Below are 18,289 nucleotides of genomic sequence, written 5' to 3'. Positions count from 1 at the left end.
ATAGCGAGAGGTATTAGCAGTAGAAAGAGGGAAGTGCTCATGCCGCTGTACAGATCACTGGTGAGACCTCACTTGGAGTATTGTGTACAGTACTGGAGACCATATCTCCAGAAGGATATAGATATGTTGGAGAAAGTGCAGAGAAGGGCTACTAAAATGGTTTATGAATTACAAAATAAACCTTACCCGGACAGGTTAAAGGATCTTAACCTATATAGCCTGGAAAAAAGACGGGACAGGGGGGATATGATAGAAACATTTAAATACTTAAAGGGAATCAACAAAGTAAAGGAAGAAAGTTTATTTAAAAGAAGAAATAAAACCACAACAAGAGGACACAAGCATAAACTAGAGGGGCAAAGGTTTAATGGTAACATCAGAAAATATTACTTTACGGAAAGGGTAGTGGACGCATGGAATAGCCTCCCAGTGGAAGTGGTAGATGTTAATACAGTAAAGTCATTTAAGCAAGCATGGGATAGGCATAATGCCAAGCTAGATATAGGATAAGGGCAAGTACTAAAGGAGAGTACTCAGAGGTTGGGCAGACTGGATGGGCCTTCTGGCTCTTATCTGCCGTCACTTTCTATGTTTCTATGTTTCTATAAATACATATTATGTAGTTAAAAATGCACGTCTAACGTGTGTATGTATATATAGATATATATATATATATATATAGTGTATATGTACCGTTTTATAATTGGCCCCCCTACTTTGGTCCCTGGCCCCCCATGTGCCCCCCCTACATATGAAAGCTGGAGACGCCACTGCTATCTATAGATATATATATAGATATCTATATATATATATATAGATATATATCTATATATATATATAGATATATATCTATATATATATATATATATACCGTATTGGCTCGGATATAGGCCGCACCTGAATATAGGCCGCACCCTAAAAGTTTGGTGCTTTTTTAAGGAAAAAGTTTTGCAATAGATATGCTGCCACTCTGCCCCCCCCCCGAAATTTGCTGCCACTCCCCCCAGATATGCTGCCACTCTGTCCCCCCACCCCCGAGATATGCTGCCACTCTGCCCTCCCCATATGCTGCCACTCTGCCCCCCCCCGACTTACCAGAGCAGACTCCCGGGTGTCTTGCGGGGCCAGAGGGGCACATGTACGCAATACGCGTATACAACGGAAGTTGTATACGCGTATTGCGTAGATGTCCCCGCCGGCCCCGCAGGACACCCGGGAGTCTGCTCTGGTAAGTCTGGGGGCAGAGGTAAAATGCATCGTGCGGACGTTCACCCACCGGCTGCGGCGATGCGCGTAAACGACCTCCGCTGCAGGCACGATGTGCAGACGTGCCGGCAGCGGAGGTTGGTTACGCGCGCATCGCTGCAGCCGGTGAACGCCTGCGCGATGCGCTTAGGCAACCTCCCGTGCTGGCACTCCCCCCCCGTGGAAAGTGCCGGCAGGGGAGGCTGTCTGAGCGTACCGGAGAGTAGGATACAGGTCGCCTGCACCGCTGCGGGGATCTGTATCCTAACCCTGCTGCCTGCCCGGCGCCGTGAACTGCATGTCCCGGGCGTCGGGTGCTAGACCCCGAATATAGGCCGCACCCCCACTTTAAAGACTTAAAGTGGGGGAAAAAAGTGCGGCGTATATTCAAGCCAATATGGTATATATATATATATATATATATATATTTTAAATGGTTAGAGGTCCTCTTGAACATGTTATTAATGTCAGTGATGTCACAATGACATCACTTAGCTCACTTTATTGTTTTTTTTTTAAAACTATTATTGCATAGAGATCACAGTGTCTGTGCCTCATCGGTGCGATCAGATATCCCAACAGGGTCTTCCGGGTGACGTCAGTAGTAACGCTACCTGGAAGGGAATGCCCGATCGCGGGGTTGGGCATTTAAAAATGTAACAGTTTTCCGGCATTCGTGCCAGAAGCTGTTACATGAGATGCTGGCTTCGGCTGTCAGGGGGGAGTCCAGGCTATCAAACGACAGAAGGATAAGACGTACGTCCATAGGGCATTCTTGGGATGCGTTTTTTGGACGTACCGGTGCATCCATAAGGGACTGAAGAGGCAAAATAGACAAGCACAATAGTTTTTAACAGTACTAGAGATGCACTTACCTCCATGACGGCCATCTACCATGCTGAACACCGGGATATAATCCCCCCAGTAACTCAGGCGGGGGGACCGATAATAAAGAAATCCCCCCCAGGGCCATAGGAACCCCCCCAATAGAAATGCCACAGGAGGAGAGAGAGGAGTGCCGACTGGTCGTTTTCAGCAACCGCCCGGCGTCCTTCTGTCTCCTCTGCTCCCTGCCGCCACCCGACTGCAGTGGTGGGAGCATGAGGCGTCTGTCTTGGTGCCGGCGCATCACGCTGAGCGCCGGCATATGATGTCGTATGCCGGCGCTCAGCAGTGAAGCTGCGTGTATCACGGCAGAGCAGCGAGACAGAGGCCTCGCGCTCCCACCACAGGACTGCACGGTAAGTGACCTACAAAGGGGGGTAGGGAGAGGGTAGCTAGTGAGAAGGGGGGTAGGGAGAGGGTAGCTAGTGAGAAGGGGGGGTAGGGAGAGGGTAGATAGCGAGAAGGGGGTAGGGAGGGGGAAGATAGTGTGAGAAGGGGGTTAGGGAGGGGGTAGATAGTGTAAGAAGGGGGATAAGGAGGGGGTAGATAGTGTGAGAAGGGGGATAGGGAGGGTGTAGATAGTATGAGAAGGGGGGATAGGGAAGGGGTAGATAGTATGAGAAGGGGGAGAGAAGGTAGATAGTGTGAGAAGGGGGGTAGATAGCCTGGGGAGAGGGGGTAGATAGTGTGAGATGGGGTAGATAGTGTGAGAGGGGGTAGATAGTGTGAGAAGGGGGAGAGGGGGTAGATTATTTATGTAAATTAATATGTGGATGAATTGTGTGAATGAGTGAAATAATGAATTAATGTGAGGATGAATTGCTTTAATTATTTGTGAGCTGGGCTGTTTGGGGACAAAGTTGGCTCACGCTGGGCTGTTTGGGGACAAAGTTGGCTCACACTGCGCTGTTTGGGGACAAAGTTGGCTCACACTGGGCTGTTTGGGGACAAAGTTGTCACACTCTGGACTGTAATTTGTTTGTGTAATCTGAATGCTGGTCAGGTTCTATGTGGAGAATGTGGACGCCAGGGCTGGCCTTTGGGGTGTGCAACCTGTGATCTATGCCTGTAATTTAGGGTGTTTCTATCGTTAATGCTGAGTTTATTTGTGAATTTCAGTTGATTTATACCTGTAAAGCTGGGTTTGTGTGTTATTCTGTTGATCCATATCTGCTATGCTATGTTTCCATACATTATTTATATATACCTGCAAATACAGGGTTTGTAGGTCTTATTCAGTTAATCTATATATGCACATGCTGTTTCCATGTGTTGTTTATTTGATTTATACCTGAACTACAGGGAGTAAGTAAAAGAGAGGTGTGGCTTAGTGAATGAGGGACAAAGGGACTCAGGGGATGATTACGGGGGGGGGGTGGACCTCTCAATGACACAGAGTATACACGGAATTTTTTTTTGGGATGCAGCACTCAGTTGTGAGATGGTGCACGAGCCAGGGTACCACCAAGTCCTTCAATAAATCCAAAATAGAGAAGCAGAGGCTCAGCACTCAAATGGTAAGGTGAGTTTATTTCACACAGGCAACGTGAAAGACCTGTGTGTCGAAACATTGCCTGTGTGAAATAAACTCACCTTACCATTTCAGTGCTGAACCTCTGCTTCTCTATTTTGGATTTAATGTCAAGGAGTAGTCAGAAGGAGGGAAGACTGCACTGACTCTCACAGTCTTCCCCTAATCTACGGTCAGTGTGGCAAATATATTTATTTTGGTGGGGGAGCGGAGGGAGTGAAGCATGGAGCGCGGCCAAAGGAAATGCTTGCCTAGGGTCCAATTTTTCAATATTTAAAAAAATGTTTTTGTTGCAAAGATTAGCTGTTTTTTCCTATATTTAATGTATTAAACGTACATTATTTTTACTAGTGTTTCAAGTTATATATTATTGTACATGTTTGCAAAAAAAGAGATGGGGAGAAAGCGGGGATTTGATGGGGGAAAATTTTTAGGGGTTCCTACGCCCATGAATCATGATTACGCAAAAGATACTTATGTAAAGTGTATGTTCTTTAAGCTTCACCTAAACTAAAGCTAAATTACAAAGAAATGTTCTGGTGTCCCATGTAAGAGATCCCTGGAACTCAAAGAGTTAAAGAAAACTTAACTAGGAATAAGCTTATTTCTTAAATATGTTTTACCTTTACCGCATAGGACTTTTCAGGGGACATAACTGGGGATTCACAGTAATCAAGAGTGAAAAATAATAACGTGTTGCATATGGTACAAATCATTGGATTAAAAAGAACTAGAGTCACAGCTCATGTCATTATAACCTAGCTATTGCATTTTATCTTCTAAAAAATGATTTCACGCCTTTTCTCTAATCCCTTTTGACAGCTTGTGCAACACCCCCTTTGTTTCTGTCTACTGGTTAGGGAAAACCCAGCTGGATTCAGAGAAAGTTTTGGGAATTCCCCTTTTTAAATATTTCCATTGTGCTAGCTGATATCCCCCAAAAATTCCCCACGAGAGACAGGATGTTTCCACTAATGTTTCTTACATAAACATGAAGTTAATTAATACTTGTCCTTTGTTTACCACATCATTATTGATCAGCTACATGGGAATTTTGCCACACTTTCATTTGCTGAGTCATGCATTGCTGTTACTTTACAGTCTTTAGAGAGAGCAGGAGACCGAGAGAATTTCCAAGAGAGGAATTTCATTTATCAGTACTTATCCAGGCGCTGCTTATCCACTAGGGCGCCACCTAGTGTAATATATATATATATAGATATATCTATATATATATATATAGATATATCTATATATATATATATAGATATATCTATATATATATATATAGATATATCTATATATATATATATATATATATATATCTATATATATATATATATATAGATAGATATATCTATATATATATATATATATATATAGATATATCTATATATATATATATAGATATATATATATATATACGCCCATTTATCTCCCTATCTGTTTCAGGGCATGACACGTGATTTCTTAGATGATGGTTTAAAACAGAGATGGCAGGGGAAAATTACCCTCCACCCTTTAAACAGTACTGGAGACCACAGCTGGGAAATTCAGAAAATCCCAATTTAAAAGTAGCCTCACAATGAGGAGTCATGTGATACAATACATGGTGTACATATGATTATTTTTGTAGAACATATCCAATATCTGCAGAGCTACGAGGTGCCGTTAGGGACATTATTTCAGTTTTTTATCTCACATATATATCATATAGTGAAACGCATATATCATATACTGAAATGCATATATCATATACTGAAACGTATATATCATATAGTGAAACACATATATCATATAGTGAAACGCATGTATCATATACTGAAAAGAATATATCATATACTGAAACGCATATATCATATACTGAAACGTATATATCGTATAGTGAAAGGTATATATCATATACTGAAATTTTTCATACATCATATAGTGAAACGCATATATCATATAATGAACCGTATATATCATATAGTGAAATGCATATATCATATACTGAAGTTTTTCATATATCATATAGTGAAACGCATATATCATAGACTGAAATTTTTCATATATCATATAGTGAAACAGAAATTTGTATATATATAGACTGAAAAAATGCTTTTATCATATAGTGAAACGGAGTGAAATTTGTATATATATATATATATATATATATATGTATACATATATATATATATATACACTGAAACTGGTCACCAGTCACATGATCATGACCCTGACAGGTTGACTCCGCCTCCTAGAGCTCATTCTGAACTTGCTGGTAAGCAGTGTAGGCCTCTCCATTGAACTGGGTAAGTTTTTCTTCCCATTGTTTTTGTACATTTGAGCCCCTTTGTGTAATTTGTGATCATTTTCCTCGTTTTGAATTGTGTATTATATACATTTGTGTTAGTATCTGTGACATGGTTTTACTGTGGTTCAATTAATTTCATTGCTAATGCTTGTTCAAGATGGCATGATGCTGTCATGTGAGTTTTTGGATGGGGGTTCTGGAGTGAGATGGGGACTTGCTTGTTTTGATCTTTTTTGGGCATGTGAATTAATGATGATTTTTGGGGTTCGTGGGGTTACATGTGGATGTGCTGCCTTGAGATGGTCTGTTGTGGGATTTGTGGGGTGGTTTTGTGGGGTGGAGGAGGTGTTTGTTTTTTTTACTTCAGGTTTTTTTTAATGAATTTTGCCATTTCATTATGTTTATCTTTTCATTAAAAAGACAGTGTAATGTGGGTTTTCATTTTTTGATTTTAAACTGATTGGATTGGTTGGCGAATTTGTTATTGATGTCATTGTTGGAAATTTGCTGTTATTGAGGCCTTCTTGTTGTGTTGGGTTTTTAAATTTTTCTTTTCCTTTTCAGGCTCTGTGTAGGACTTGATTTTGCAGATTTTTGGAATAATTAATAAGTTTTTCCAGGCACATTGAAGATTATTTCTAAAAGGTATGTGGTGCATTAACCATTCCTTAAATGTACTCATAAACTCATCATTATTTACTCTCTGTATTCACAGTATAAGCAATGATGAGGTTACCGAGTCAGTAACCTTTAATATGGCTACATCACATGCAGAGTGTCCTTACTTTGTGAATTAAATTCATCCCATTTGTAAAAGGTAGAAAATACCTACAAATTGTTGCTTCTCCCTTTCCAAGTGTCACTTCTTGCTTGAGCTCAGTATACTTTTGATGCTCAATTTCTGATTGATTTATCGTTATTTTTTCATTGTTTTTGAAGGAGATTTTACAGTTTGGTCACCATCCATGTCCTTGTTCCTGGAGTTCAGTTTACCCCCCACATCTTACAGTGTATTAAAGATTTTAATATTGTAATTGATGACTTCTTTTTTTATAAATTTTTTAAAGCTATTTTAAAGACGACCATCAATAACCTTTGGACCCGCATTTGATGATGTAATACTTAATTTTTTTATTTGGATTTTAAAAAAGTGTTTTTGTTCATTGATATTTCATTTATATTCCATTTTATTACATTTGTAAATACAACAGATGATACTCTGGAATTCTTATTAGAGTTAAAGCAATGCTTGTCTGCAGTACAAATACATGCGTTCTCAAATGATTGCAACATTATTGAAAATCTAAATAGTAAATTAAAAGATTACTTAAGAATTTTAAGTGCTTAATTGTTTGTTTGTGATAATTCAAATCAGATATCCGAACCATGTTCTATACTAGATGAATTGTATAATTTAACTTATCAATCATTTAATTTTTACAGGCTCAAATCCCATTGGAGGACGCCTATTGGAGACCAACATTTCTTAGCTCCTCGCTTGGTAGTGACTGGCAGGTGGGGACGTCCAAGATATGATATAAACGTGGAACATATTTCTGCTTTTTCAACTCTTGGTTTTCGTTGGCAAACAATTTCTAAATGTTTTGGTATTAGCCGTTGGACTTTGTATTATCATAGTCAAAGAACTGGATTTTGAAGACCCCGATTATCAAATATTTGTGATTCTGAACTTCAAAATCTTATATATGAAATTCTCATCACTACTCCAAAATGCAGGAGAAGTCTATCTAATTGGTAGCTTAAATGCAAGACAAACTCGAGTTCAGCAGTGTTTAATGTTTATTGACCCGGTTGGAAGAACAATCAGAAGAAGATCAGCTATCCAGAGAAGAGTTTCTAATGTATTATGTTCTAAATTTTTAATTTAAGAATTTTATATTTTGTAATAAAAAATACAATATTGTATAATTCCCTTAAAAATTGTAAATATATGATATATAAATTATATAATTATACCATGTTCACGGTCTATCCATTGTCTCAATTATTATCTTTGTTAACATGTTTTTCTTTCTTAAAATGGTGACAGCACATGAAGAGAGTCCTTACATTTGTGAATTAAATTCATCACACTCAGAGAGGAAGTACACAACCACAAGCTTTCAGCTCCTCTCCTTCCAACTGCCGTTTCCTCACTGTAGTGAACCCTAGAGGAGTTCCTCAAAAAATACGGGTGGAGACCGGAACGCAGGAAGCAGGCTGTGGAACAGGAGCCGGGTCTGGTACACGAAGGGTCAATCTCATACAAGCCGGGTCTGGTACACAAAAGGTCATTCTCATACAAAGCCCGGTCTGGTACACAAAGGGTCACTCTCATACAAAGCCAAGTCTGGTACACCCTTTGTCAAATCAGGAAGGAAAGGAGAGAAAATCACAGGGACTGCACAGCACAATAACTGAGCACTGAATGAGTGTCAGTGCTCAGTTTTTAAATTGCCCGCTCGTGAACGCCACACCTACGTGCGTGATGTCACTCAGGCGCGTTCTGCGGCGGGGAACGCATAAAGTTTTGTTGTGACGCGCGCACGTCTAGTAGGTGGCGTGCCGCGAATGGAGGAGGAGGAGGCGCTGCGAACGACACGGGACCTGCCGGACTGGATGGGTGGGCGTCCCGGTAGGTACCGAACCCCGGGACCCTTACACTCACGGAGCTTAGTTTTGTATTGTACCTGCTCACAGAGAGGATGTTCGCTGTTGAAGCTCCTTGTTATGTTTTTAAAAAAAATTTATATTTTTATTTTATTTATTCTTTATTTTCCCAGAAGATTTACAGTTTTTTTATTCACTTTCATGGCGTATACCTGAATAGAGTGTACCTAAATTACCTATGTGGTTTATGAGGTAAAGAAGCTGTAGTCAACGCATCTCCTGTACAATTACATGGATGCGCAAGCAGCAGGATCATTGAGTAAAGTATTGGCGAGGAATCCATAACCCCCACTGTGATAGTACCTTTAAAATGTTTAAAATGTCTAAATATACCGTATTGGCTCAATTATAGGCGGCACCCTTAACGTTTGATGCTGTTTTAAAGAAAAAAATATTTTTAGAGAACAAATACATGTGGAACGGTAAAGCACTATTTATCCAACGAACAGGAATACATGCGTTTTGTTTTTGGTATCCATTAGACTTGTGCATTCGTCTTCGGGCGAACATGAAAACGAACACGAAGAGTGCGTTTTCGTGTTCGTTCCGAAGACACGCCGAAGAGAAGACAGTGGCAGTAAAACGTAGGCGAAGACGAAGACACACACCACGAAGATCTTCGTGATCGTCTTCGTCTACCAGTCTCCCCCCTTCTAACTTACCTTGGCATCGCGGCAGTTCACAGAAGTGGAAATCCGCAGGTTCGCCTTCACGGGTTACAGGGCAGTGCGAATGAGCCTATTGGTCGCCTACAGTTGACCAATAGGCTCACTCGCACGGCCTTTGTAACCCCTGACAGCGAACCTATGGATTTCCGCTCCCGTTAACCCCTTCGATGCCGCATTAGATAACGGGAGCGGAAATCCGTAGGTTAAAGGGCAGTGCAAGCGACCAATAGGCTCACTCGCACGGCCCCTTAACCCCTTAAGGTGCAACAAGTGCACCAGGAGCCTAAAAGTCTGTATAAAAAGATGTGTATTAAAGATTCTTTTTTTATAAATTTTTTAAAGCTATTTTAAAGACGACCATCAATAACCTTTGAATACCGCACTCTGTTGGTCGCTCGTACAGACTTTTAAAACCCCAATGCTGCAACTTACCTGGCAAATCCCACTGGTCTCCCTGTTCTAGCAGTTAAATGTCCGTACAAGCGACTTTATTGGTCGTTCATACGGACATTTAACTGATAGAACAGGGAGACCAGTGGGATCTGCAGGGTAAGTTGCAGCATTGGGGTTTTAAAAGTCTGTACGAGCGACCAACAGAGTGCGGTATCCAAAGGTTATTGATGGTCGTCTTTAAAATAGCTTTAAAAAATTTATAAAAAAAGAAGTCATCAATTACAATATTAAAATCTTTAATACACTGTAAGATGTGGGGGGTAAACTGAACTCCAGGAACAAGGACATGGAGGGTGACCAAACTGTAAAATCTCCTTCAAAAACAACGAAAAAATAACGATAAATCAATCAGAAATTGAGCATCAAAAGTATACTGAGCTCAAGCAAGAAGTGACACTTGGAAAGGGAGAAGCAACAATTTGTAGGTATTTTCTACCTTTTACAAATGGGATGAATTTAATTCACAAAGTAAGGACACTCTCCATGTGATGTAGCCATATTAAAGGTTACTGACTCAGTAACCTCATCATTGCTTATACCGTGAATACAGAGAGTAAATAATGATGAAGAATAATCTATACATTGTATTAACAGATATGCAAGCAAATGCATAAATTAGGAAAAGGTTTCCTCATGTCTATGACATTACCTGTATTTTGATATGCAAATGAACTACTTTTCAAGCGTACCCCTCTATGTAACCCTGTGTGTTCCTGTGTGTATTGGTCTCTATGTGTCCCTATGAGTGTCTTTGTGTGTCTCCCTGTATATATGTGTGACTCTGTGTACCTAAGTTTTTATTTTATTTGTCTGTGAGCCCCTATGTTTCTGTGCCCCCATGTGTTTTTATATTTATATTGTGTCCTCCTGTGTCTCTATACTTGATGTCCTTATTTGTGTCTATGTACCACTCTGTGTGTCCCTATATTTATAGTGTACCACTGTATTTCACTATTTGCATGTGCCCCCTATATGTCACTATGTTTTGTGTTCTGTACATTTAAGGAATGGTTAATACACCACATACCTTTTAGAAATAATCTTCAATGTGTCTGGAAAAACCTATTAAATATTCCAAAAATCTGCAAAAACAAGTCCTACACAGAGCCTGAAAAGGAAAAGAAAAATTTAAAAACCCAACACAACAAGAAGGTCTTAATAACAGCAAATTTCCAACAATGACATCAATAACAAATTCGCCAACCAATCCAATCAGTTTAAAATCAAAAAATCAAACGGGACGTACTAAACAGCATATTGGGGATGATGGGATGATGGGATGATTGGCTGCAATGCTCAGCACTATCAATAGGTGTCAGTATACTTTTTACACTCATGGTAAATCAAAGTATGTTCTTTTTGGTAGTTCTTGATACTAAATTGCAACGAATACATTGCAAAAAGAAGCTGCAAATGTTTAACTGTTTACTTGCTGAAATATATACAGTTTTATAACGGAATCATGGTAAATTATATAGAAATAATAGAAACATTTTAAGTAATCAACATATTGATATAATATGGTACCTGTATGTGCAAACACCATATTTTACCTGTTTTGATTGGCACAATATGGGAATATATATTATTATGATTTTTACATGGGGATTATGGGTGGCATATTATAGTTTCACATGCCAAGGAACACATTTGACCCATTTCTGATAAGAATATGGGAATATTATTTTTACATGGGGATTATGGGTTGAATATCATGGTTACAGATGCCAAGGAACAAATTTGACCTTTTTCTGAAAGGAATATGGGAGTATTATTATTTTTACATGGGGATTATGGGTGGAATATTATAGTTACACATGCTAAGGAACATATTTGACCCGTTTCTGATAAGAATATGGGTATAGTTATTTTTTTACATGGGGATTATGGGTGGAATATTATAGTTACACATGCTAAGGAACACATTTGACCTGTTTTTGATAAGAATATGGCTATAAATACTTTTTTATATGGGGAATATGGGTGGAATATTATAGTTACACATGCTAAGGAACATATTTGACCCATTTCTGATAAGAATATGGGTATACTCATTTTTTTACATGGGGAATATGGGTGGAATATTATAGTTATACATGCTAAGGAACACATTTGACCTGTTTTTGATAAGAATATGGCTATAAATATTTTTTTACATAGGGAATATGGGTGGAATATTATAGTTACACATGCTAAGGAACACATTTGACCTGTTTTTGATAAGAATATGGCTATAAATACTTTTTTATATGGGGAATATGGGTGGAATATTATAGTTACACATGCTAAGGAACATATTTGACCCATTTCTGATAAGAATATGGGTATACTCATTTTTTTACATGGGGATTATGGGTGGAATATTATAGTTACACATGCTAAGGAACATATTTGACCCATTTTTGATAAGAATATGAGAGTATTATTATTTTTATATGGGGATTATGGGTGGAATATTATAGTTACACATGCTAAAGAACATATTTGACCCGTTTTTGATAAGAATATGGGAGTATTATTATTTTTATATGGGGATTATGGGTGGAATATTATAGTTACACATGCTAAGGAACATATTTGACCCATTTCTGATAAGAATATGGGTATACTCATTTTTTTACATGGGGATTATGGGTGGAATATTATAGTTACACATGCTAAGGAACACATTTGACCCATTTCTGATAAGAATATGGGTATAATTATTTTTTTACATGGGGAATATGGGTGGAATATTATAGTTACACATGCTAAGGAACATATTTGACCCATTTTTATAAGAATATGGGAGTATTATTATTTTTATATGGGGATTATGGGTGGAATATTATAGTTACACATGCTAAGGAACACATTTGACCTGTTTTTGATAAGAATATGGCTATAAATATTTTTTTACATGGGGAATATGGGTGGAATATTATAGTTACACATGCTAAGGAACACATTTGACCCATTTCTGATAAGAATATGGGAATATTATTATTTTTACATGGGGATTATGGGTGAAATATTATAGTTACACATGCTAAGGAACATATTTGACCCGTTTCTGATAAGAATATGGGTCTAATTATTTTTTTACATGAGGATTATGGTGGAATATTATAGTTACACATGCTAAGGAACACATTTGACCTGTTTTTGATAAGAATATGGCTATAAATATTTTTTTACATGGGGAATATGGGTGGAATATTATAGTTACACATGCTAAGGAACACATTTGACCTGTTTTTGATAAGAATATGGCTATAAATACTTTTTTATATGGGGAATATGGGTGGAATATTATAGTTACACATGCTAAGGAACATATTTGACCCATTTTTGATAAAAATATGGGAGTATTATTATTTTTATATGGGGATTATGGGTGGAATATTATAGTTACACATGCTAAGGAACATATTTGACCCATTTCTGATAAGAATATGGGTATAATTATTTTTTTACATGGGGAATATGGGTAGAATATTATAGTTACACATGCTAAGGAACACATTTGACCCATTTCTGATAAGAATATGGGAATATTATTATTTTTACATGGGGATTATGGGTGGAATATTATAGTTACACATGCTAAGGAACATATTTGACCCGTTTCTGATAAGAATATGGGTATAATTATTTTTTTACATGGGGATTATGGGTGGAATATTATAGTTACACATGCTAAGGAACACATTTGACCTGTTTTTGATAAGAATATGGCTATAAATACTTTTTTATATGGGGAATATGGGTGGAATATTATAGTTACACATGCTAAGGAACATATTTGACCCATTTCTGATAAGAATATGGGTATAATATTTTTTACATGGGGATTATGGGTGGAATATTACAGTTACACATGCTAAGTAACATATTCGACCCATTTCAGATAAGAATATGGGTATACTCATTTTTTTACATGGGGATAATGGGTGGAATATTATAGTTACACATGCTAAGGAACATAAAAAACATATAAAAAACATATGGGAAAAAAATGATACCCATATTCTTATCAGAAATGGGTCAAATGTGTTATTTAGCATGTGTAACCATCATATTCCACCCATAATCCCCATGTAAAAAAATGAGTACACCCATATTCTTATCAGAAATGGGTCAAATATGTTACTTAGCATGTGTAACTATAATATTCCACTCATAATCCCCATGTAAAAAAAATATTAGACTCATATTCTTATCAGAAATGGGTCAAATGTGTTCCTTAGCATGTGTAACTATAATATTCCACCCATAATCCCCATGTAAAAAAAAATTAGTATACCCATATTCTTATCAGAAATGGGTCAAATGTGTTCCTTACCATGTGTAACTATAATATTCCACCCATAATCCCCATGTAAAAACATTATTATACCCATATTCTTATCAGAAATGGGTCACATGTGTTCCTTAGCATGTGTAGCTATAAAATTCCACCCATAATCCCCATGTAAAAAAATATTTATAGCCATATTCTTATCAGAAATGAGTGAAATGTGTTCCTTAGCATGGGTAACTATAATATTCCACCCATGTAAAAAAATATTATACCCATATTCTTATCAGAAATGGGTCAAATATGTTCCTTAGCATGTGTAACTATAATATTCCACCCATATTCCCCATGTAAAAAAATATTTATAGCCATATTCTTATCAAAAACAGGTCAAATGTGTTCCTTAGCATGGGTAACTATAATATCCCACCCATAATCCCCATGTAAAAAAATAATTATACCCATATTCTTATCAGAAATGGGTCAAATATGTTCCTTAGCATGTGTAACTATAATATTCCACCCATAATCCCCATATAAAAATAATAATACTCCCATATTCTTATCAAAAATGGGTCAAATATGTTCCTTAGCATGTGTAACTATAATATTCCACCCATAATCCCCATGTAAAAAAATAATTATACCCATATTCTTATCAGAAATGGGTCAAATATGTTCCGTAGCATGTGTAACTATAATAGTCCACCCATAATCCCCATGTAAAAAAATAATTATACCCATATTCTTATCAGAAATGGGTCAAATTTGTTCCTTAGCATGTGTAACTATAATATTCCACCCATAATCCCCATGTAAAAAAATAATTATACCCATATTGTTATCAGAAATGGGTCAAATGTGTTCCTTAGCATGTGAAACTATAATATTCCATCCATAATCCCCATATAAAAATAATAATACTCCCATATTCTTGTCAGAAATGGGTCAAATATGTTCATTAGCATGTGTAACTATAATATTCCACCCATATTCCCCATGTAAAAAAATATTTATAGCCATATTCTTATCAGAAATGGGTCAAATATGTTCCTTAGCATGTGTAACTATAATATTCCACCCATAATCCCCATGTAAAAAAATAATTATACCCATATTCTTATCAGAAATGGGTCAAATATGTTCCGTAGCATGTGTAACTATAATAGTCCACCCATAATCCCCATGTAAAAAAATAATTATACCCATATTCTTATCAGAAATGGGTCAAATGTGTTCCTTAGCATGTGTAACTATAATATTCCACCCATAATCCCCATGTAAAAAAATAATTATACCCATATTGTTATCAGAAATGGGTCAAATGTGTTCCTTAGCATGTGAAACTATAATATTCCATCCATAATCCCCATATAAAAATAATAATACTCCCATATTCTTGTCAGAAATGGGTCAAATATGTTCATTAGCATGTGTAACTATAATATTCCACCCATATTCCCCATGTAAAAAAATATTTATAGCCATATACTTATCAGAAATGGGTCAAATATGTTCCTTAGCATGTGTAACTATAATATTCCACCCATAATCCCCATGTAAAAAAATATTTATAGCCATATTCTTATCAGAAATGGGTCAAATGTGTTCCTTAGCATGTGTAACTATAATATTCCCCCATAATCCCCATGTAAAAAAATATTTATAGCCATATTCTTATCAGAAATGGGTTAAATATGTTCCTTAGCATGTGTAACTATAATATTCCACCCATAAACCCCATGTAAAAAAAAATTATAGCCATATTCTTATCAGAAATGGGTTAAATGTGTTCCTTAGCATGTGTAACTATAATATTCCACCCATAATCCCCATGTAAAAAAATATTTATAGCCATATTCTTATCAAAAACAGGTCAAATGTGTTCCTTAGCATGTGTAACTATAATATTCCACCCATAATCCCCATGTAAAAAAATAATTATACCCATATTGTTATCAGAAATGGGTCAAATGTGTTCCTTAGCATGTGAAACTATAATATTCCACCCATAATCCCCATGTAAAAAATAATTATACCCATATTCTTATCAGAAATGGGTCAAATGTGTTCCTTAGCATGTGTAACTATAATATTCCACCCATATTCCCCATGTAAAAAAATATTTATAGCCATATTCTTATCAGAAATGGGTCAAATATGTTCCTTAGCATGTGTAACTATAATATTCCACCCATAATCCCCATGTAAAAAAATAATTATACCCATATTGTTATCAGAAATGGGTCAAATGTGTTCCTTAGCATGTGAAACTATAATATTCCACCCATATTCCCCATGTAAAAAAATATTTATAGCCATATTCTTATCAGAAATGGGTCAAATGTGTTCCTTAGCATGTGAAACTATAATATTCCACCCATAATCCCCATATAAAAATAATAATACTCCCATATTCTTATCAGAAATGGGTCAAATATGTTCCTTAGCATGTGTAACTATAATATTCCACCCATAATCCCCATGTAAAAAAATATTTATAGCCATATTCTTTTCAGAAATGGGTCAAATATGTTCCTTAGCATGTGTAACTATAATATTCCACCCATAATCCCCATGTAAAAAAATATTTATAGCCATATTCTTATCAGAAATGGGTCAAATGTGTTCCTTAGCATGTGTAACTATAATATTCCACCCATAATCCCCATGTAAAAAAATAATTATACCCATATTCTTATCAGAAATGGGTCAAATTTGTTCCTTAGCATGTGTAACTATAATATTCCACCCATAATCCCCATGTAAAAAAATAATTATACCCATATTGTTATCAGAAATGGGTCAAATGTGTTCCTTAGCATGTGAAACTATAATATTCCATCCATAATCCCCATATAAAAATAATAATACTCCCATATTCTTGTCAGAAATGGGTCAAATATGTTCATTAGCATGTGTAACTATAATATTCCACCCATAATCCCCATGTAAAAAAATATTTATAGCCATATTGTTATCAGAAATGGGTCAAATGTGTTCCTTAGCATGTGTAACTATAATATTCCACCCATAACCCCCATGTAAAAAAATATTTATAGCCATATTCTTATCAGAAATGGGTCAAATATGTTCCTTAGCATGTGTAACTATAATATTCCACCCATAATCCCCATGTAAAAAAATAATTATACCCATATTGTTATCAGAAATGGGTCAAATGTGTTCCTTAGCATGTGAAACTATAATATTCCACCCATAATCCCCATGTAAAAAAATAATTATACCCATATTCTTATCAGAAATGGGTCAAATGTGTTCCTTAGCATGTGAAACTATAATATTCCACCCATAATCCTCATATAAAAATAATAATACTCCCATATTCTTATCAGAAATGGGTCAAATATGTTCCTTAGCATGTGTAACTATAATATTCCACCCATAATCCCCATGTAAAAAAATATTTATAGCCATATTCTTGTCAGAAATGGGTCAAATATGTTCCTTAGCATGTGTAACTATAATATTCCACCCATAATCCCCATGTAAAAAAATATTTATAGCCATATTCTTATCAGAAATGGGTCAAATATGTTCCTTAGCATGTGTAACTATAATATTCCACCCATAATCCCCATATAAAAATAATAATAATATATATTCCCATATTGTGCCAATCAAAACAGGTAAAATATGGTGTTTGTACATACATGTACCATATTATATCAATATGTTGATTACTTAAAATGTTTCTATTATTTCTATAGAATTTACCATGATTCCTTTATAAAACTGTATATATTTCAGCAAATAAATAGTTAAACATTTGCAGCTTCTTTTTGCAATGTATTCGTTGCAACTTAGTATCAAGAACTACCAAAAAGAACATACTGTGATTTACCATGAGTGTAAAAAGTATACTGACACCTATTGATAGTGCTGAGCATTGCAGCCAATCATCCCATCATCCCCAATATGCTGTTTAGAACGTCCCAATCAAACCCACATTACACTGTCTTTTTAATGAAAAGATAAACATAATGAAATGGCAAAATTCATTAAAAAAAACCTGAAGTAATAAAAACAAACACCTCCTCCACCCCCAAAACCACTAATCCCACAACAGACCATCTCAAGGCAGCACATCCACATGTAACCCCACGAACCCCAAAAATCATCATTAATTCACATGCCCAAAAAAGATCAAAACAAGCAAGTCCCCATCTCACCCCAGAACCCCCATCCAAAAACTCACATGATAGCATCATGCCATCTTGAACAAGCATTAGCAATGAAAC

Source organism: Spea bombifrons, chromosome 2 (genome assembly GCF_027358695.1).
Source record: "Spea bombifrons isolate aSpeBom1 chromosome 2, aSpeBom1.2.pri, whole genome shotgun sequence".
Lineage (NCBI taxonomy): Eukaryota > Metazoa > Chordata > Amphibia > Anura > Pelobatidae > Spea > Spea bombifrons.
The sequence above is the reverse complement of the archived record's forward strand: the minus strand, read 5'-3'. Positions refer to the sequence as shown.